Source organism: Diabrotica virgifera, chromosome 1 (genome assembly GCF_917563875.1).
Source record: "Diabrotica virgifera virgifera chromosome 1, PGI_DIABVI_V3a".
Taxonomy (NCBI): Eukaryota; Metazoa; Arthropoda; class Insecta; order Coleoptera; family Chrysomelidae; genus Diabrotica; species Diabrotica virgifera.
Window position 1 is genome coordinate 125,559,214 of NC_065443.1, and position 23,116 is coordinate 125,582,329.

Sequence of the window (23,116 nt, forward strand, 5' to 3'; positions counted from 1 at the left end):
TTCCGTGAGACATCGCTCTGAGAAACACCCACTCTTTCCGCCACGAACCGCTGTGAATCGCCTTCTTCAACTAAATCGATAATTCTTATACGGTCCAACTCAGAAATTAAAGTACGATTCATTTTTAATCACGTTTTCAAACATTTCACCAGAATAAATTTTTCAAATGTTTACACCTTGGCAAAACCAGGTCAATTAAATGGGTATTCAAATAAAATAAAAAACCAAAAAAGGTATATTTTTTATCAGAAAGCGCCCATTAAATATGTGATAAAGATACGGATTTATAAAAGCGTAAACATAGTGAATACGAGGGGTGATGCATAACTTTTGAAACTATGTGTAGTATTATAATACACGGATTACACGACATTTGACAGAAGCTCGAAACACATGACTGTTGTTGAAAAGCCCTATACGTAAAATCCGATTTAGTGACAAGTTTTTGGCAGAAGTTAAAGAAGACAACCAATAGAAACTGTTGGAAAACGGATTGGCCACATATTACTTCAAAGGGGATTAATGTTGGTATAACGTAATATAAAAATGTATTTAGGAAGTCAACCCCATACAGAGATACAAACAAAAAGAACAACATTTCATATGTTGAAGTCCCTGTTATAATCCAACATTGCGTAATCTCCCACAGTGTTGTAAATTACTAATAATGTAATGTATGTTTTAAAAACTGTTTTTGATGGAAGCGTGAACAAATTTATTCTCCTTTGTTTTTGTTACTCTAATAATCCCTAAAACTGTAAAAAATTATACCCTACGAAATAAATAAACCTCGGGACATTATAAATATTTGATAAAAAAACCAGACACAGAAAAACTCAGTAATTATTATAGACGTTAAAAATTTAAACGATGTATTGGTAGATAAAAGCTAAGGGTTAAAAAACGTGGCTTGACTACACAATCAATAATTTGGGGCTATTTACAAAGAGATCTACTGACAGTAAAACGTTCTGGAAATAGGATATATAGGCACCAACAAAAGCACAACTTTAAAAAAGTTTCAATTTACTTACTCGTGGTTAATTCAACAACCGAGTATCTTCCATTAAAAACCTTCATTTTCGAACAGACTTATTAAGAGAGTTCGGAAAATTTGAAAACTTCACAAAACTTAAATAACCTCTCACAAACCATTTACACGTTGGTTTATAGTATTTTCTGACTTTCTTGTTTCTTCGTTCAAGACATTAATAGAATATTTAATGTAATTTTGCAAGGCTTTAGTAATTTCAGAAGAAAAGTAATAATCGACTATTCAAACGAGGCGACATCCAACTTTTAATGCATTATTCATGAGTGATTAATTTTTTTGCTTTTTATATTTATATTTATACAAAAATTAACAATTTTATGAGATTCTTTAAATATTTATTTTTACTGTCATTACTTATATAGGATCTATCCACCTTTATTCGAAATACAAATATTTGACAAAAACTTAAACTAAATATGGAAATATTTAAACTGTAATTTACTAACTAGGAAATAAGCCACAATTTAACTTAAAAAATTATTTTATTGACGTTTCGACTTCCACCTCGGGCGTCGTTATCAAAATACAAAATATTACTTAATTAAACAAAAATGTTGTTGCTTAGTAAAAATAATTCTTCTAGTAATTTAACTTAATCTGACTCATTCATATCGGTAATTCAGACATATATTATACATTTTAAAGTAGAAGACTTTAAAATGATATTGCCAATATTTATGAGTTGCGTTCCTGGGACGATTTTATTGAAATATAGTTTCAAGAATATCCGTAACAAAAACATCATAGCATGTGATTTTTCTTTACAAAGACAACCACATGCAATGGTGACAGTAAAATTCTCGTGTTAGTGATTCCATAGTAAATCACGAGGGAAAACCTCATGATACTATCCCGACATTCAGATTACTCTCAAAAATAAAAAAAATTCAGAGTAAACTGAATGTAAGAAATATTCATCATCATCATCATCATTTGGCTCTACAACTCTGAGTCTTGGCCGCGTTTACTATTTCCCTCCATTGTTGTCGGTCCTGAGCAGCTATTTCCCATTGCTGTACTCCCATTTTGCGTAGATCGCTGGCTACTGCGTCCTTCCATCTCTTTCTTGGGCGACCAACTGACCTTTTGCCATCGGTCCTTTCCCAGAATGTGGCGTTCAAAAGTCTTTCGTCACTTGATCTTAGCACGTGGCCCGCCCATCTTATTCGGTTTGCTTTAATGTAGCCTACTATGTTTTCATCGCCATATACTGTCTGGAGTTCATCATTGTGTCTTCTTCTCCATTCCCCTGTTGTCTCTTCTCTACAAGGCCCATAGATAGTCCGCAGTATCTTTCTATCAAGTACCAGTAATTTTGTCGTTTCCTGCTGGTTCAGAGTCGATGTCCCGCTTCCATACGCTATTGTGGGACGAATTATTGTCTTATATACTCTTATTTTTGCTGGTCTTGAGAGTATTTTTGATGTAAGTAGGGTCATTAATGAGTAATATGCCCTGTTTCCTGCAATGATCCTGGTTGCCACGTCCTTTTCATATTTATTTTCAGATGTTATGATCGCTCCCAGGTACTTTAATTATTGACGACTTCAAAGTTGCATTCATTAATTGTTACGTTTTGTCTAACCCTTGGTCTTTGGTTCTTCGTAACCACCATGTACTTGGTCTTGTCCTCGTTGACTTTAAGACCTTCCTTGGCTTCGTTCTCGAATAGGGTGAAAACTTCTTTTGCATCTCTGGTGGATTGTGCAATTGTGTCCACGTCATCCGCAAAGGCCAATAGTATTTTTGATCCTTGGGCGCCAAATCCGTTTGTCAGTTGTGCCTGAGCTTTCCTTACTGCATGTTCCAGTGCGAAATTAAACAGCAGGGGGGCGAGAGGATCTCCTTGTCTAAGCCCGGTGTCAATGGGGAATTCCTCCGACGTGGTGCTGCCAATTCTGATCCGTGCGGAAGCGTTCTCCGTGCTCACCTGTGCCAATCGTACCAGCTTTCCAGGTACTCCCATTTCTACCATGGTCTCCCACAATGCTTCTCTGCTAACAGAATCGTAAGCTTGTTTAAAGTTAAGAAACATTCGCCCATCAATAATTTAGAATTTCTCCGTTTCTTCTTTGTTGTATAGTAGTATAAATATATAGGTCCATACATCCTATTTCTCTTCCTCTTATTACTTTGTTTTTATACATTTGTTGAAATGTCATTCTCCCCTCGGCTATATTACTTTTGAGTTTGTCTATGGTTTTTGTTATTTCAATTGATATTGTCACGTCTGCGTTCTCGGTTATATTCATTAGGTTGCCTTTCGTGTTACTTTCTGTATGATTTTGTTCTTTCTTGTTCAATATTTCTTAAAGGTTAGCCGTTACAGATTTTTGATATTCACTTTATACTTACATATTTCAATTCGTTCAGAGAGGACCATCATCCTCTTACATATATTTCACTCTCCTTGGGGTTCATCGGAAAGGCTTTATGGTCTGCTCTGAACGAAAAGAGAAAAAATTTGTCTCCTAATGCCGAATTAAATCAAATAATGAGAGACAAATTATTTCTCTTTTCCTTCAGAGCCTCTCCGATTATCCCTAAGAAGGGTGAAACACACGTAAGAGGATGATGGTCCTCTTTGAACGAATTGAAATATAAGATGTCTCTCATTTTTATTTTATATTAGTTTACTCCTGTCTGAGTACAGGGAAGATTTATTGGAATTTTTACCTAGATGAAGACAGGTAGTGAAATGCAATTTTAGATTTCCCCTAGAAAATGCTATTTTAGATTTTTTTAATTCATCGTTCGTCTGCTTTGCCAGTATTAGAAACCACGAATACAGGAGTTACAGGAGTCTGGTCGCAGGTACAGGAGTCTGGTCGCAGGTACAGGAGTACCTGCCGGTACAGGAGTCTGGTCGCAGTAGAAATCTTTATTTCTTCGGAAATAAAGAATAAAGCTTCGAACTTTTTTTTATATACACTGGGGTGCAAAATTAACCGGACACCTTAAAAATGGGTCATTTTTGATGTCTCGAATTTTCTAAACCTGTTGTCCGATTGAAGTGATTTTTTATTATGTTATAGCATTATTCTTTAACAATATCGCTGTAATAATATTGATGCTAAACAGGTAAATTTTCATTGTATACCGATTGTGCCAATGAAACTGTGTTTTTTTCTCAAACTTCCCTTCATCCTGTGGAATATTCTAGCATTTATAAAATACTCAAATTAAAACTCAACTATAGCCTCATGTTTTCTCAACATTCTGTTTTTTAATTCATTCGCTTATGTTGGACCGTAAAAAAGTTAGTTACTTTAACAATTAGCCATGTTTTTCATCAATACATGGTGTTTTTCAATAAGTATGGCAAAGTTCAAGGGGTAATTCTACATGAAAAAATAATGACAGTTTGCTTTATAAACCTATGTCCGCAAATGCTTCATTTCTGAGATAGAGGCTGTTGAAATTTCTCTTACAATCTGAAGATTAATTTAATGCTTTAAAACCGGTTGAGATATGCAAATGAAAATTGGTGGGTTGTAAGACGTAGTTATTGTACATTTTTTGACATACAAGCACGAATTAAATATTCACCATTGGCGCGCATACGGGTAATATGACGGCTCATTTTACTCGTATGGGAGCCAATGGTGAATATTAATTTCTTACTTGTATTTTAAAAAATGTAGAATAACTACGTCTTAAAACCCACCAAATTTCATTTGCATATCTCCACCAAATATCTCCACCAAATTGTTATTTGCATAACCCACTAAATTTCATTTGCATAACCGGTTTTTAAGCAATAAATAAATCTTTAGTTTGTAAGAAAAATTTCAACACCTATCTCAGAAACGAATCATTTGCGGACATACCATTTATAAAGCAAACTATCATTATTATTCATGCAGAATTACCCCTTAAAGTGTGTCATACTTATTTAAAAACTAACTGTATTAATGAAAAACATGGCTAGTTGTTAAAGTACCTAACTTTTAATTATCTAATGTAAGCGAATGAATCAAAAAACAAAATGTTGAGAAAACATGAGGCTATAGTTGGATTTTAATTTTAGTATTTTATAAATGCTAGAATATTCCACAGGGTGATGCGAACTTTGAAAAAATAACACAATTTAATTGGTACACCCGGTATACAATGAAAATTTAACTGTTTAGCAATAATACTCTTACAGCGATATTGTTAAAGAATAAGGCTATAATATATTAAAAAAGTCACTTAAATCGGACAACAGGTTCAAGAAATTCAAGACATCAAAAATTACCTATTTTTAAGGTGTCCGGTTAATTTTGCACCCCAATGTATGTATAGTCCGTCCGCTCTAACTTTTCCCATGTGTCACGACTTACTTTCAAACAAATTAAGTCAAACCCTAAAGTCAAACGTACGCCGATGTGTGTAGTATATAATTATACAGTATACAAAATGTATATACACATCGACGTTCGGTTCACTTTAGGTTTTGACTTAATTTGTTTGAAAATAAGTCGTAACGCATGGGAAAAGTTAGAGCGGACGGACTATATGTACCTTTATTGATTAATTGTTTCATTTGAATATATTGTTCCATCATTTTTATCTGTTTATTTAATTTATTAACTGACTACGAACTACGACCGGATCGATCATTACGATATCGACGTGAAATTCCATTAAACGAATAAACATCAAGTATTATTGTATTACACAAAATATAAAGTTTAAACGAGACCTATCGATATTTTACTATTTCGCTAATGCATTGTTTGGAAACGCACAACCCTCTCTGTCTTTTCCACTGGAACAATCCATAAGTAAATTAATGTTTCAAATCAGTATTTTGTAGCTCTATATAGAGCTGTATTTAAACTGAATTATACAGTGCCGTAATGGTTTAATGAAAAACTTGTATTTAGTAATTAAATTTGAACCCGGTTATAGTTATTACATTTTAATTTAATTTGAAAATAATTAATTTATGGGGCTTATATTATGCATCAGCTTTATGGTTTTTGTTCAAATAAAAAAATGGAGTTTTTGTTGTAATATATATAACACAATTAACTTTATTAAGGGCCGGTTGTTCGAACGCTAATCAAGAAGTTGATTATTAGTCCAGAGAAATAGATTTTTCTCGTGACATATCCCCCTCCAGGCCGAAACCAAATTTTTTGAGTAGTATGGACATCTATATTAGTAACCTTTATGTTTCCTGCAGCCGATTTTGATGATATACATAGTTATAAACAAATGAAGATCAAAAAACGGTAAATTTTCGCTTTTTTCGTCTATAACCAAAAAGTTAAGCATTTTAAACAAATTTGAGAGTACGAAACTCATAAATCGTCTAAAAAATTTCAATATGGCGTTCGCTGAATATGTCTATCCTTATTGGTTGCTTAGAAAATTGCAAAATAAATCATAAATTTTGAGTTTTTATAAATATTCATAACTTATGTAAAAATTAACTTAGAACCTTCTTATTACACGAATTGCTGAGACTTCTGGTGCTTAAACTATATTTTAAATTTCAAAGTAATTGGCCAAATAGTTCAAAAGTTATTTAATTTGTTTATCCCAAATTCATTTTTTTTTGCAACACTGTAAGTCAGAAAATTATGAGGTTACAGTACGACTTCTGACCGACTATGGAAGAAGAACGTTTATACTATTGACTTAATTAAAAAAAATGACAAAAAGTAATTTTAAACAGTGTAAAATTATTTTGCAAAAACACGTCGATTTTTTTGCTTTCTTATAAACAATTAGAATAACTTTTTAACCGTTACCCGCAGAAAAATTATTTTTTCATATTTGGGAAGACTGAAAATTTTTATACACATTTAGACAGAAAAACAATAATTGTCCTAGGACAATTAGGGACGAAGTTAGCCCCCCTTTTTTCAATTCACATGTTTTTGCAAAATAATTTTGCAGTATTTAGAATTATTTTTTGTCATTTTTTTAATTAAATTAATAGTATAAATATTCTTCTCTCATAAACTATCCAAATTATTACTGTAACTTCATCATTTTCTGACTTATAGCGTTGCAAAAAAAATTAATTTGGAATAAACAAATCAAATACCTTTAAACTATTTGACCAATTGCTTTGAAATTTAGGGTATGATTTAAGCACTAGAAGTCTCAGCATTCCGTGTAATAAGAACGTTATAAGTTAATTTTTACATAAGTTATGAATATTTATAGAAACTCAAAATTTATTATTTATTTTGCAATTTTCTAAGCAACCAATAAGGATAGACATATTCAGCGAACGCCATATTGAAGCTTTTTATACGATTTATGAGTTTCTCACTCTCAAATTTGTTTAAAATACGTAACTTTTTGGTTATAGACGAAAAAAGCGAAAATTTACCGTTTTTGATCTTCATTTGTTTATAACTATGTATATCATAAAAATCGGCTGCAGGAAACATAAAGGTTACTAATATAGATGTCCATACTACTCAAAAATTTTGGTTTCGGCCTGGAGGGGGTTGTGTCACCAACAGGATATTTTTTTTCCTTATTTCTCTGAATTATATAATTAAGTCCCCTTAACACCCATCAATCAGTTGATTGTAATCAATTATGTTAATTATCATTATGATAATTAACATAATTGATTGATTAATTAATTATCAATTATTAATTAACATAATTGATTAATAAATCTCATAATTGTAATCAATTGTTTTCAGCAACCCAAACAAAGTTGACATTGACAGTTGGTGACAGTAATTAAATATTTGATAATGATCAGTTGATTCCATTTTTGATTACCGTTCGAACAACCGGCCCTTAATGATTGCATTTTTTGATCATATGCTTCGTAAAAACAATCATATTTCGATTTTTAAAAGGCATTTTCACTTCCTGGGTAACTATTAACCAACTAACGAAAATAAAGAAAATGAATAAACTAAATAGCAATAGAAAACTATGAAGAACAGTTAGTTAAGCTCGAGTAAATGAAGCAAAAATTAGAGAACTAAAATTGGAAAAGATATCGTAGATTCATAACAACAAAAATGAGGAATAAATTGGAGAAAAATGCCAAACGATTAACAGTTGCCATTGACAGTATCGACTTTTAAAAATAGTGACCTAAGACAATGATGGTTACTAGACTGATGAAATTAGTTATTACATAGTTCTCCCTTTAGCTTTTAGTCTTATTAATTTCACAAGAACTACTACATTATTTAGGATCTTTGCAGCATGCCCCTGCTGGCGGCCATGCTAAGCTTCAATCTACATACAGTAGGAAAAATGAAAGAATACCCATGAAGGAACATATAAAACACGCTGTATTTTCCTGTCACCGTATCACACAAAAAATTGGCCAGCGCAAGTACTTGTAATAATTATTGTTACATGTACTTGCACTGGACAATTTTCTTTGTGACACGGTGACAGGAAAATACAGCGTGTTTTATATGTTCGTACATGGGTATTCTTTCATTTTTCCGACTGTAGATTACCTGAATCGTTAGATCTCAAAATAGTTGGCACAGAATAAAAAAAAGTTGCCTTCATAGATAAGTTTAAAGGATATTTAAAAGCACCAGATTAATAAAAAGGGTGTTTTACCATACACAGCGTTATGAAAAGAAAGAAATAACAAATTATTGTTTTGTTATCACGATCCGGAGTTATTCCACTCATATTCAGATGTAAGCCTCCCTTCGGTGTACCCAGTCGTTTCTGTTGGCTATTTTGTCGCTCCATCGTTTTATGTCATCGGTCAATCTGATTTGAGGTCTGCCTCTGTGTCTCTTGGTTCTTTAAGTTGATTTAACGCTTCTAAAACTTTTTAAAAGAGCGAGCAGATAAGAAAAGCCTGGCAGACCTCAAGCCAGATGAACTAATGACATCCTGCGAATGCTTGGTCATGAATGGATGCAAAAAACATCGAACAGAAATGAATGGACATTTACATTCTTGTTTTTTAATACTTTTTTCTACAACCGTGTTAAAAATGCAATTTTTAGCACTCCATAGGAGCGTTAAAAATGCTACTTTAAAGCACTAGTGCTTTAAAAATTTTAAGGCACTGCAGTTAAAAGTGAATTGTCAAATTGTGAAACGTCAAAATATTTATATTTAATCTATTAACATTAATATTAATAGTACACTTGCGCAATTTGAAAAAGGTGGTTTAAAAGGTTTTTTAAAATTTAATTTAAACTGTATTATGTATTGCATTTTCAACACGTTTGTAGAAAAAAACTATTAAAATTTGTTAGAATATACAACAATAAAAGTAAGATGTTATTCTATAGTTGTTATGATTTACGTATTGACAGTATAGGCAGTTTTGATGTAATGTCAAGAAAAATATAAAAATGGAATGTCAGTCAAGTTCAAGTAAAAGTTTTTGTAGATATTGTCCTGTAATTGAGAATGAGTAAATATACGTGTTAAAAAGTATATTTTTAAGGCACTCATGTGAATCGCAGAATTCGCTTCGCTCATTCTGCAAACTTTCACATGCGTGCCTTAAACGTGTACTTTTAACATTTATATCATAAATAACTATTTAGTGGATTTATAACAACGCTTGTAACGTTTTTTACCGTTCCTAAAACCCTCCCCTATATTATAACACTTTGTAGAGCTTTTTCATTATCTTTTGACGTTTTAAGTTTTAATTTAATGCTTCTAAGGCTTTTTCTATCGCTTTTATAACGTTTTTAGAGGTTTTTCTATTTTTTATCGCCTTTACGATAGTTTTTCAAAATTTTTAACGCTCTCTCAAACATTCACAAAGCTTTTTAATGGAGTTATAACTCTTTCACAACGCTTGTAGCTCTTTTTCATTGTCTTTTGATGAGTTATTTTCATTGTCTTTTGATGAGACATTTTTTAACTTTAACAATGCTTTTTAATGGATTTACAACACTTTGACACCGACAATTGTAACGCTCTTAAGGACTATTTCATTATCTTTTGACAATGAAAGTTAATTCGATGCTTCTAATGCTTTTGCAAAGTTCCTGTTCTAATTAAATTATTTTTTGCGGTTATTTTGAGCTTTTATGAGGTTTTTCGATGTTTTAATGTTTTCTTTCGCCCGCCCTTCCTACAATTTTTTGACATTCTTTAGTTTTTTTTAAATGTTGCAATAATTTTTAATAGATTTATATCTCGCAAGTTTATAATTCGTCGTTTTACAAGTTAATGCTTCCTTTGACGTTTTTAAATTGAATTAATACTTCAAGGCATTTTTTACCGCATTTATTACATTTTAATGATTTTTAACTCTTCTTTAAACTTTTTCGATATTTTAATGTTTCTCATGTCCTTTATTATAGGTCTGGATCCCGCGTATGAAAAAAAAGTTGACTAATAGCAAGCTGAAAATTTGTTAATAGCTTAAGGGTGTCTAGCCGGATAAACTTTGATATATGGGAACACTGGAACAGGGGCAGTTTTAATTGTGGAACAGGTTAAAAATTTGGAACGGTCACACCACGAAAACGGCACATTTATTTTGTCCGACAGAACAGACTTACAACTCTCCGAACACAGATTAAACTCTCATGCAAAAATCAGACTGCTATTTATCACCTGTCATAATTCCTGTCATTTGATATATTCTAGATGTTCCACTCATTAAAACGCCCATTTGGTGATAAATAGCGGTCTGATTTTTGCATGAGAGTTTAATCTCTGTTCGAAGAGTTTAAGTCTGTTCTGTCGGACAAAATAAATGTGCCGTTTTCCTGGTGTGACCGTTCCAAATTTTTAACCTGTTCCACAATTAAAACTGCCCCTGTTTTAGTGTTCCCATACCTCAAAGTTTATCCGACTAGACACCCTTAAGCTATTAACAAATTTTCAGCTTGCTATTAATCAACTTTTTTTTCATACGCGGGATCCAGACCTTTACTGTTTCTCAACAGTTTTAACGCGTCTTAAAATGTTAACAATGCATTTTAACGAATTTATTAACGTTCTTAAAACTTTTCCGATAATTTTAATGTGTGTAAACAATTTTTACCGCTTTTATTTCTTACATTAGTACCTACTTATTGATTTTACAAAGCTTTTAAAATATTTTCAGAGATTTTAAATAAATTAAAACAATACTTATTCGTTGGTTAAGCATAATGTGATCATTTCTAACAACTTATGTAGGACTGACAGCAGGTGACTATAAAAAAAATTAGATCGTATCGGATTTTTTTATAGGTTTGCTTAGTACCCCAATCCTAATACAACTTTTTTTATTTAACGAACAATTAAACATTATAGTGTAAAGCAGAGATGTTATCAAACATCATGTCGCTAGAAATAATATTTGTTTGTATAATATTCCTGTCTGAATCGTGTTGGATGACTTGATTACCGAGGTTAAACCCAACCTTTATTCATCGCAATAATTGAGTCATGTGAATATTATTAAGACTTAAGTATTTCTTAGTATAACCGACTTGTGTTAATAATAGCTGTAATTGTTTTGTAAGACAAATTAATGATTTAAGCATAACACACGGTAATGTATGTAACCGGACCAAACATCAACATCTTTTGTTATTTATACAATCGTGGTTGAAAAAAATGTTTGTGGTATTTATGTATTTAAATAATATTTGGAAATTTGACTAAGTTTCAGATGAGTAGGTTGTTATATATTTTTTTCCTACAAGATATTTGTTTGTTCCTCATTTCCCAAAACAAGTTTAGGAAGTGATGGGAATTCAGATAACATTAGATCTAGCCTCTACGGAAGGTAAAACAGATATGGAAAAAGAAAAACTTTAGGATAAACTAGACACTGACGACATTACAATAAATATTAAAATCATTTTTACGCCAAGATAGGACAGGAGGAGGGGTACAGACCAACTACAGGACATTACATGCAAGAAGTAATCACAATGCAAGCAGTAAATTGCACATCATCTTTGAGCATGAAGATCAGCAGGACATTCAGACATAAAGGTAAACGGAAATGACGTGGACGTCTCTCTATATCAACAGACCCAAAATCAGATGATTCAAGACAGAAATCAAACACACTACACTGTAAAGGTTATGGTAATGCTAATAACGACTCAGATCACTATCGTATCCGAGAATTTTCAAGCACGTAGGTATATCAAACGCCCCAAAAAGAAGAGAGTATACAAATGGGAAATCAAGGAAAGAATGATGCATATCTGATAATGATATTCAGAGGAAATAAAAGCAGTGATGAAAAATATTGAGAAAAAGGTAAGAGGCAACCAATAAAAAAGGGAGATTTTGTTCCTAATAATTCAGGAAACATCGACACAGTTCGCTCAACATATCTCTTTGGATGCTACCATAGAACCTACATTAAACCTTTTAAAAACATGTCTACCACCGATCACATATTATCCACTAGACAAATATAACGACAATACACTCAGTGTTTACGTATAGGAAGCATGGACAATGAAGGCGCTAGATATAGCGAGTAATAGGTTAGTTTTCCATGGACCTGGTCAGGTTGCAAACACAGTTATGAAGCGGATAAAGTGTAGATATTTTGGTCTGAAACAATGGAAAGGCGACAAGACCAAACGATCACTTTAAAATATTTCATCTACCATTTATGTAACGGTTATTCATAATAATATACTAAGGTGCTAAAGTGATACTTTACCGAACGTGCCTGAAACTGTGCACCGTGCGAATGAGGCTCATAATAGCGGACTACGATTAAGACATTTAACTCACGTGGAGGATATTATTTTCAACTTTAAACATTTATTATTAAAACAATGAAGTAATTATGACACCTTATTACATTTCATTATTTAAACGTAAATCGAAAGGATTATCTTTGGATAAATAGTACAACAGCAAAAATAAAAGTACCACAGAAAAATTTTTTCGCTATATTTTGTAATTTCATGCTTTAGCACTATTTTTTTCTGAGAATAAATAAGCAAATTGTATAACATGCCAGCAGAAAAGCTTCAGCACACCATTAGCTGAATTCCATGATGTATAACAGCGGTTCTCAATATGTGGTACATGTACCACTGGTGGTACATATCATTATTTGCGGTGGTACACAAAACACACAAAAACTTAAAATAGTAGTACATAGTAAGTCTTGATTATACAATCTAAAAATATAGAAATATAATAAAAGAAACTTTAGATGGTACATGACTCAAAAAGATTGAGAACCGCTGATGTATAATATGCGGCAACATAAACAGTACTGAAATGCGTATGCTTCAAATTTGTATGTGTCATGCGCCGAAGCATACACTGGTTTCCGAACGTAGTTATAACATATGTATATGTGAATGTCATGTTAATGTTAGATGCTGTAATATGAAACAAATATTATGTAGTAGAGACCTCAGCCTAAATCTTAGAAAGCAAGTACATACAACATGTTATGTATTTTCTGTTCTTTTGTATGGTGTGGAGACATGACTCTTAATAAACAATGTCTCAATAGAATGGAAGCATTTGAAATGTGGACATATCGAAGAATGCTGAGAATCTCCTGGACAGACAGAATAACCAATGAGGAAGTACTAACAAGAATACAGAACAGCAGAGAGATACTGGATTCCATCAAAATAAGAAAACTTCAATACTTGGGTCATGTAACACGTGGTGACAGATATGAACTCCTAAAAATAATTATGCAGGGAAAGATTCAGATTCAAGGAAGGCGCAGCATACGTAGGAGAAAAATGTCCTGGCTGAGAAATCTCAGAGAATGGTTTGGATGCAGCTCAACTGAACTCTTTCGGGCTGTAGTGTCAAAAGTTAGAATAGCCATGATGATTGCCAAACTTCGTCGCGGAGATGGCAAGTAAAGAAGAAGAAGTTAGATGCTTCAGGATGGTTCTCAGTGTTGCAGAAAATTTTTTTATGGTGGAGTACTATTCTCGGTCATACGGAAAAGGTCGCGAAAACGATCCAAACTTAATATCAGTTGCCGATGCATTTAGGCTTAATAAGCACAAAACACGGTATCTCGGATTCGAACGCCCCGACGTAATCGTCGATCACTCCTTCACAGTAACCGTGTTAACATTTGGTATCCGCACATGGCATGTTGGTCCCGTATATCATTGAAGCACACGATGTAACGCCGTTAACTACCAATCAGGAGTGCTACAGAGAATAGAATATCACGCCATTTCTACATGATCTTCAGCGATTTTGTCGTGCCAGGAACCTACCACTTAATCAACAATTGTTTCAGCAGGACGAGGCAACCTGTCACACGACCAGGGAGTCTCTTCGAATACTTCGATCATTTTGGGAATCGCCTTATTTCGCGTGACAGTGGCTCTCCATAACCATCGCACTCACCAGACCTAATGCCACCTGACGCGTACCTACATATATGGGGAATGCTGAAGGAGGCTGTTTTTCGTAATCCACCGTCTGCCATTCCGGATTAAAATTCAAGATTTTTCGGGTCATTCAACAGCCTTAGTTCAAAGAGATGATTGAAAACCTTCGTGAACGCTACGAAAAAGGCTTGAAACTGAATGGAGGGCGTGTTGAACATCGGTTTTATCGGAAACGTCGTCGTGAATAATGTTTGCAAGGCTATTATGTACAGGGTGTTTGGTAAAGAATGGGCCATAGCTTAACCTCAGGTTGCTGAGGTTAAAATAGGCCGATTTAAGCTATCTTACCTTAGTACAAAGTTTATAATAACCGAGATACAGGGTGTCAAAGTTAAACTTTTTTTTATTTATTATTGAATATTTCCTGACAGGCATGAGATATCAACACGAAATTTGGTATGTGGGTCTTTTTCGGGACGAGAAAACTAAATTCCCTACCAAAAGGTATGTGTTGCCCAGAGAGCGCCACATACGCCTTTCAGCACTCATTTAATACGTTAAATTTTTTTTTCCGTCACTCCGTATAATTTTGACATTAAAATTTTTATTCCCCTATTAGTTTTACTTAAAAAGGTATACTCCCTAAACTCAACCGTTTACGAGATAAACACATTTTAAATCTGCGGTGCAACATAATTTTTAGCATAATTCATTGTAGTTACACCAGAAAAATAACATAAAACCATAAAATTATCCAAAAATGTATCGCAAATTTCTTCAAATGGAATTTGCGATGCAATGACATACATTTGAGAACTGGCACAATTATTATGGTTTTAAGTTATTTTTCGGGTGACTACAATGATATTATGCTAAAAATGATGTGTGTATCGCAGATTTAAAATGCGTTTATCTCGAAAACGGTTGAGTTTAGGGAGATGAAAAAAGTATACCCTTTTTAAGTTAAACTAATAGGAGAATAAAAATTTTAATGTCAAAATTATACAGAGTGAGGGATAAAAAAAATTGAACGTAATAAATGAGTGCTGAAAGGAGTATGTGGCGCCCTCTGGGCAATACATAATTTTTGGTAGGGAATTTAGTTTTTTCGACCCAAAAAAACCCCCCGTACCAAATTTCATGTTGTTATCTCATACCTGTCAGGAAATATTCAATAATAAATAAAAAAAAAGTTTAACTTTGACACCCTGTATCTCGGTTATTATAAACTTTGTATTAAGGTAAGTTAGCCTAAATCGACCTATGTTAACCTCAGGAACCTGAGGTTAAGCTATGGCCCATTCTTTACCAAACACCCTGTATACTAAATATACATATAATATTCATTTCAGTACTGTTTATTTTGCCGCGTACTCTATACTGTATTTGTATTGTTCGACTGATTTTTGTGGTAAAATCTCGAAAGACGTTTCTAACGGATTCATATCTCAAGCAGCGTGCAATTAACTTGACATGCCATGTATCGTCGTGTATCGTCAGACTGGCTTCTTTAGAGAGTAAAATTGTCAGTTCACATTAGATTCTTCCTTTTATATTAGTCCATCGACTTTATTTTGGTTTAATGAATATCACTTATAATTCAGTTCTTAACGTATTCGGTTATGAGTCCCGTTAATGACATATACACCGGTACTTTTAGTACCGGTTTTTCAACAAATTTTGTAAACCGTACCGTCCAACAGCTTTATAAGATCGATAGCCTTGTATGACTAGAATTATTTTAATGCTCAAAACGGACAAAAATTTGTAAGAATGAAAAGATCTGATGTCGTGACAACTCGTAATGCGATATGATATACCGTGAGAATGTGCCATAAAGATAACATAATATGTCAAATATTGTGAAATTATTCCACCTGAAGAGTGTCTGATAATACCGAAGTATATAAATTTCATTTAATGTTTTTATGATTCACTAGAATTACAATGTACTTTAACTATTTGAACTAGCCAAATTAAGCTATTTCAAATATAAAGTATTATCATAATATAAATACATAATATGCATGTTTTTATTATAAGCACGTCAACGCCCGATGTCAAATGTTTAAATATCAGAAATGGGAGAGTAAATCTCAAAAACATTATCCCGCAAAGCTTTCAAAAGAATTGACATTATAAGCGTTCATAGACATAGAGGCGGCTTTTGATAACGCATCATTATAATCATTAGTAGTTCTATTGCAGCATGAAAAGGTATTCAGCCTCCCATTATTGGGTCCATTAACATTCATTTCATGCTAATTACTAGGTGTTCTAAAAGCGAGGTAATGAATTTGATTTTAAATATTAGCGTGCGAAATAAGCCGTTAAATTCATCTGAGTTTATCAACAGAAAGATCCTTGGGGTTGCTGGAGCAGCTTCCTGAAGTAAGTCAGTACCATTTCTCGCTTGGAGAAGTACCTACATACGTGGGGAATGAAAGTGCAACACACGACCAAAGTTTTTGACGAGGTTGATAAGTTCGTGGCATATTGCAAAACAAAATAGTCCTGTCAGGAATTTGCTGAACCAGGAGTGGCGATTTTTCCTGAATTAGGCAAATATCCCCTAATTTACCACTAGAAACATTATACCCACTAGGAACCTATTATACCTGCCTCGAATGTCAAGTCATATAAGAATAGTAAAATTGAGAAGCATTGCCTTAGATGAGGGGTCTTATTATAAAGGAAAATAATTTCGTGTTTTGGGTTTTGCGGATCATTTAGGCTAACATTGGCTCGATATCTAAAATTCGGCGACCTGATAGAGACAGATGCAAAAGGAGATATCGAACTCTAGCTAAATATGTATCATTGTAATTGATTGTGAGTTAACGCAAAAGGAAACATTTCATTAGGGATGAAAGACCTTGATAATGAGTATTTTTAGCATCCTATTTTTAAAACTTTATATCCTTATTTTCTTTACTTCTTTCACTATAATCCCCACACTCTTCGTAACCCAATCTTTTTTTTATAATATTTTATATCTTTATTGTTATAAATAAGCTATTATAGTGTTAATAATCACTTTGAATGTTTATAAACTGCCCTTGTACAGGTTTCCAAACCATAATCGATCAAGGAATAATTGCGAAATGCAGCTTCATTCACTGCTTCACGCTTATAATATTAATATAACACAGAATCCATTATTGAATACATCATCCGGTTTCTATATGTCAGTAAATATATTAATTTTACCGTATTCAAATCTCTCGAATAGTACCTATGTAACATTGTGTAATAAAATTCCGTAGAATAATGAAATAATTCTACGTTAAAACAATCAGTGCGGTACGATGCAGTGAATGTAGTTAGTATATGGGCTCAACGACAGGATGAGTTTCTATCAAAAAGATAATCCCGACCGAAATTCTATCCTAGGCTTAGCCAGAACGCAAATTGTTACTGAACATGGTCGGGAGTTTAATTTAATTCCTTTATATTCCCAATTTGAGCTGACATTTTAGTTAGTATTTCGCATAATTTAGATTTTATGAATTTTCAGCGTTCAGATTGTGTTACATAGACCGTTTTGCAGATTCAATTATGCGTTTTAAATCAATTAAAGATGAATAAAAATGAATATGGCACAAAAAGAGAATAGAAAATACTGTTTTATTATTCGTACTTATTTGTTTATTTTCATATTCGTATTTGGTTTTTATTGAATTATAACTTGAAACAATATTGATTAGAAATATGGAACACAAAAAAAAACAGCCAGAGAAAAATAATACTGGGACGAATTAAAAAAATCTGTTGAGTTTGATTTTTCAGCAAAAAAATCTGTTGAGTTTGATTTTTCAGCTGTTTTATAGGTAGGTATTCAGGTTTCAAATCTATAATTAGTTTTCCCTATCACGTCAAGTTTCTTCTCTCAATTATAACTAATATAAAAGGCAACAATATAATACACAGGGTGAACATTTTACGAACGAATAAAACATGAAAAGAAAATATAGTGTCGGTAATAGGGTAACCATAATACTCTTTTAACTTTCAAAAGAATATAGTCAATTTAAATATGTCATAATATTACAGTCAAGCACGCTTATTGGAATACCTTTTATCGGAATATCCCGGTTTAAGGAAGCCTATCACGTTTCTAGATACTAGCCACCAATGATTGGATATTAGAATATCTAGGTTCTAGGAATACTTTTATTTGGCACGAAGGCCATTCCAATAATAGGGTTCCACTGTACTAGTGAAAATTTGTAATCTAGGCCGTCGCAGCACCTTAAGCTATCACAGCATAATGGAACACAGAAACAGGCAAACAATTATTAAGAGAGTGCTGCGCAGGTAATGGATACACAAAACAGGACTCAGTTGTAATAAGCTTGAATGAGTAATTTTTTTATTATGTCGTAATGCTTTAGTTAGGCGAAAGAAAAACCTCGAAAAACAAAGTAGGAACAAACAAATCGTGTCAATTGGGCAAGATCAAAGATTTCCTGGACTGTTGATGACTGGCCGAGTCATATTCAGTGATGAATCGAAATTTAATGTCTGAATGGAGACTTTCGAAAATAGGATATCAAGAGTAAAAATGAAGCATTCCATAAAGATTGTCTCAAAAGAGAAGTTTCCAAAAGGAATTATGGTTTGGGGATACATGTCATCAGCGGGTCTAGGAAGATATGAGGTGGTGGTAGCAACAATAATTATTAACGCAACAAAGTATCAAGAAAATTTGAAAAATAACCTTATACCAAGTGGACACGATCTCTAACCAGACTTGAATTTTATATTTCAGCAGGACTGCATGCATACGGTAAAATGCTGCATTATATACGGTAAAACAACTAAAAAATGTTTTGGATACATTAAAGTCCTCTCATGGCATGACCTTCGAACAGTCCAGACCTTAATGTTCTTGAGACATTGTGGCATAGGATGAAATAGAAATTGCGTAATGATCACCAGAGAACCATCGCCGACTTGAAGAGAAAAGTAGGTAAATTATGTGATAGTTTCGACCCTGACTTTTGTCAATCCTTAGTAAGAACAATGACAGACAGGATTGCCGCGTTTGTAAAGGCGCGTGGCAATGTAACCCCATATTAAAATAATATGTAATTTGTTAAACTGTCCGAACATTTAGTTGCCACGACATTATGTAATATTTTCGTTTAATTTTTCGCCAACACTGCAAGTATAGCGAAACAAACTCATTTCAATATTTATTATTAATCAAAGACTTAGGGCCGGTTGTTCGAACGCTAATCAACAATGATCATTATCAAATAATTAATTACTGTCAATGTCAATTGTTAAAACATAATTAATTACAATTCTGAGACTATAATCAATTAATATAACAATAATTATTAACATAATTAATAATAAATCTCATAATTGTAATTAATTATGTTTTCAGCGACCCAAACAAAGTTGACATTGACAGTTTTGGTGACAGTAATTAAATATTTAATAATGATCATTGTTGATTAGCGTTCGAACAACCGGCCCTTAATGTATTGTTGATTTGGTTATTTAATTTAATAAGCAATGCTGTAAAAATGAACTTTTTTAATAAATTTTCGTTTGACTGAAAATGTAGTTAGGGCTTGTAATCAACTTAAAAATGCCATTTTTTGCTCAAGCTAATGTTTCGGCGAAACAGATCAAATTTACAAGATTCTGTGAAAATCGAGTCCGTGTTTTATATTGGAAATATTTTCCTTTTCCTAATTTTCTTCCAAAATTAATGACTTCGATTTAAATATTTCCTTATCATTTATATCCAATATTTCATAAAACAAAATTGAAATCTAATATTAATCAATAGTTGCTTTTTGGTCCTTTTTTTAATCAATTCCTTTTAATCCCAATTTTTAAATAGATTAAACATCATTTGTTGTTAGAATTTCGATGATTGTGCACAAACAAACTGTCAACAAAATAAATTCGTATGGGACTGATTATCTAGCCCAGCGGTTCTCAATCTGTGGTACATGTACCACTGGTGGTACATTTCATTATTTGAGGTGGTACACAAAACGCAAAACAACCAAAATAAGCACCACTATTATAATTAATTAGATCACCTAGCTAGATAGGTATTTCAGTTTGGTGGTACCAAAAATAATAAAAAGTATTTGGTGGTCCATGACTCAAAAAGATTGAGAACCGCTGATCTAGCCACTTGCATCAACAATTTGTAATGTTTGGAAATATTATAATCATCACAATGATTAGAATGTGTATGTAGATTTTTCATCGTCTACTAGGCATACTTCATTTTGGTCAATCAAATGAATGAGACATGCTAATAAAATTAGTTCATCAGAATAAAAATTGAGTCAGCTGTTAATTCCGATGAAAAGTGGAAATTACAATTATTCCAAACGAAGCAAAATACAATGACAATAATAATAGTTGGATAAAGAATTTGGGACAATATTTTGAAAAAAAAAAACACAATAGGGGATTGCTAAAAACAATGGCACGAGTTTCTTGCCAAACATATCATTTGAACAGCAATAATTTTTAACAATCAAAGCAAAATACAATGAAAATAGTTCGATAAAGAATTTGGAACAATATTTTGAAAAGAAAACTTATAGGGGATTACTAAAAACAATGGCAAAAGTCACACATATCACTTGAACAGCAATAATCTTTAACAGGGACTCTTTAACAATCAAAACAAAATACAATGAGAATAGTTCGATAAAGAATTTGGGACAATATTTAAAAAAAAATCACAATAGGGGATTGCTAAAAACAATGGCAAGAGTGTCTTGCCAAACATATCATTTAAACAGCAATAATCTTTAACAATCAAGGCAAAATACAATGAAAATAGTTCGATAAAGAATTTGGAACAATATTTTGAAAAGAAAACTTATAGGGGATTACTCAAAACAATGGCAAAAGTCACACATATCACTTGAACAGTAATAATCTTTAACAGGAACTCTTTAACAATCAAAGCAAAATACAATGAGAATAGTTCGATAAAGAATTTGGGACAATATTTTGAAAAAAAAAACAATAGGGGATTGCTAAAAACAATGGCAAAAGTCAGAGACACATATTACTTGAACAGCAATAATCTTTCAATAGTAACTCTTTAACAATCAAAGCAAAATTAATACAATGAGAGTAGTTCGATAAAGAATTTGGAACAATATTTTGAAACGAAAAATATATAGGGGATTACTAAAAACAATGGCAAAAGTCACACATATTACTTGAACAGCAATACAATAACCTTTCGCAGGAATGGTAAGCAAAATGGTAAATTTGCTGGAGAACTAACAAAATAAGGTTGGACCACTCAAGAACTTATCAATGGCAAGTGCTCATAAAGATCATTTTTACACAAGAAGAAGGTATGATATACATAAAAATATTGTTTAGAAAATGACAGTTGAATGAAGAAGCTTTTCAGAATTACCGACCAATTACAACAATTAAAGCTACATTTACTGTAAAATATTTTACGTACTTTTTTCTACCCCTTTTAAATAGAGGATCTAGTCAGAAGCTTTAAGTAGTTTTTTGATAAATAAATATATATTTGAAGAATTTTCATTTTTTTTATAATTTCTTTAGCCAATATTTTAGATATTATACATCTATTAATCATACTTGAACTCTGCATTGGAAGTCGACAAAGTATTCTTATTTTGTTTTCATAGTCTTGACCACTTGTTTTTTGTTGGTAACGGATATTGTAAATACATTTTGAAGAGGTATAAGTTTTGTGAAGTTACTGCTATTTCATTTCTAAGCCAAATATACCATACATTTTTGTTTATTGATTAGAGTATTATGATTTCTAATTTGAAAGGTGTAAAAATCAATACAAACCGCGTTGTATCCTCTTTTATTTTAAAGTGCAAAGGTAACAACCAAATCCAGAACGTTTCATTCTCAACAGATCCCATGGAAGAAAATAATCAAAATCGTTTAAACAAATAAATCACAACACACCTGCTTTTTATTCCGTAAAACGAATCACCCAAAACGAACTTAAAACTCATGCTTTCGCAGAAAAAAAAACTTCGCACAGTAAAAATTAATAAACAATCACTTCTGGCGGCGGCTAAATCCCCGTCGCCGTTACCACCTGATCGAGGTGGCTGATGGCACGGCCATCCGCGATTTTCCATAAAGAAAAACAATTGAGGGAAACAGCGAGGAGCTCGACATCGAAGACAGCGACGGCAACGTAAATGGTGAGCGAACAGTAGCGAATGACTCTCGATACGACCTCTTCCGTAGCTTGCGCATTACTGTTACACCGGATTACTAGCGCGAGCGAACAGCGCGTCCCGAAGAAAAATCGGCCGTCGCTGGTTAGAGATGCTATTTGATCGTTACATTCACTGATTCGATTTCTTGATAGATTTTCAAACTATGATTCCTGATTCCTATTATAATTCGGCGGTATTCTATAAATTTTTTCAAATAGAGAGACGTATGGGATGTGTTTGATAGGGATATAAAATTTGTTGTGATTTAATCGCATCTAAAAAATATATCAAAGGGAAAATTAGATTAAGACATAACCTAATAACAATTTATTTATACATTTTGACAGATTTTTTTAAGAATAATCTTTTTTTAGAAATAATTCCCGGAGTTAAAGTCGAAATGTCAAACATTACTTGGTTAAAAATATAATTTTTAAAGTACATCACAAACAAGAAGTAAAAGGAAACTAGAAATAAGACGATGCGCTATATCCTCAATGATTTACATCCCAAGAAATATGGGAAAGCTGTCAAACATTGTGTAACAAAAACACCAATAAACCCTGTGAAGACAAAGA

General features: G+C 32.6%; 1 protein-coding gene across 2 annotated transcripts in view; it reads right to left on the minus strand.

Annotated features, from left to right (window-relative positions):
- The window catches only part of LOC114338763 (maternal protein pumilio), a 562,968-nt gene extending 540,391 nt beyond the window's left edge, over nt 1-22,577 (minus strand). For both annotated transcript variants that reach the window (XM_050644170.1, XM_050644161.1), the window contains exon 1: nt 22,276-22,577. The gene's annotated coding sequence lies outside the window, so the exon portion shown is untranslated. The remainder of the gene's footprint in view (nt 1-22,275) is intronic.
- Between the last annotated feature and the right edge of the window lie 539 nt (nt 22,578-23,116).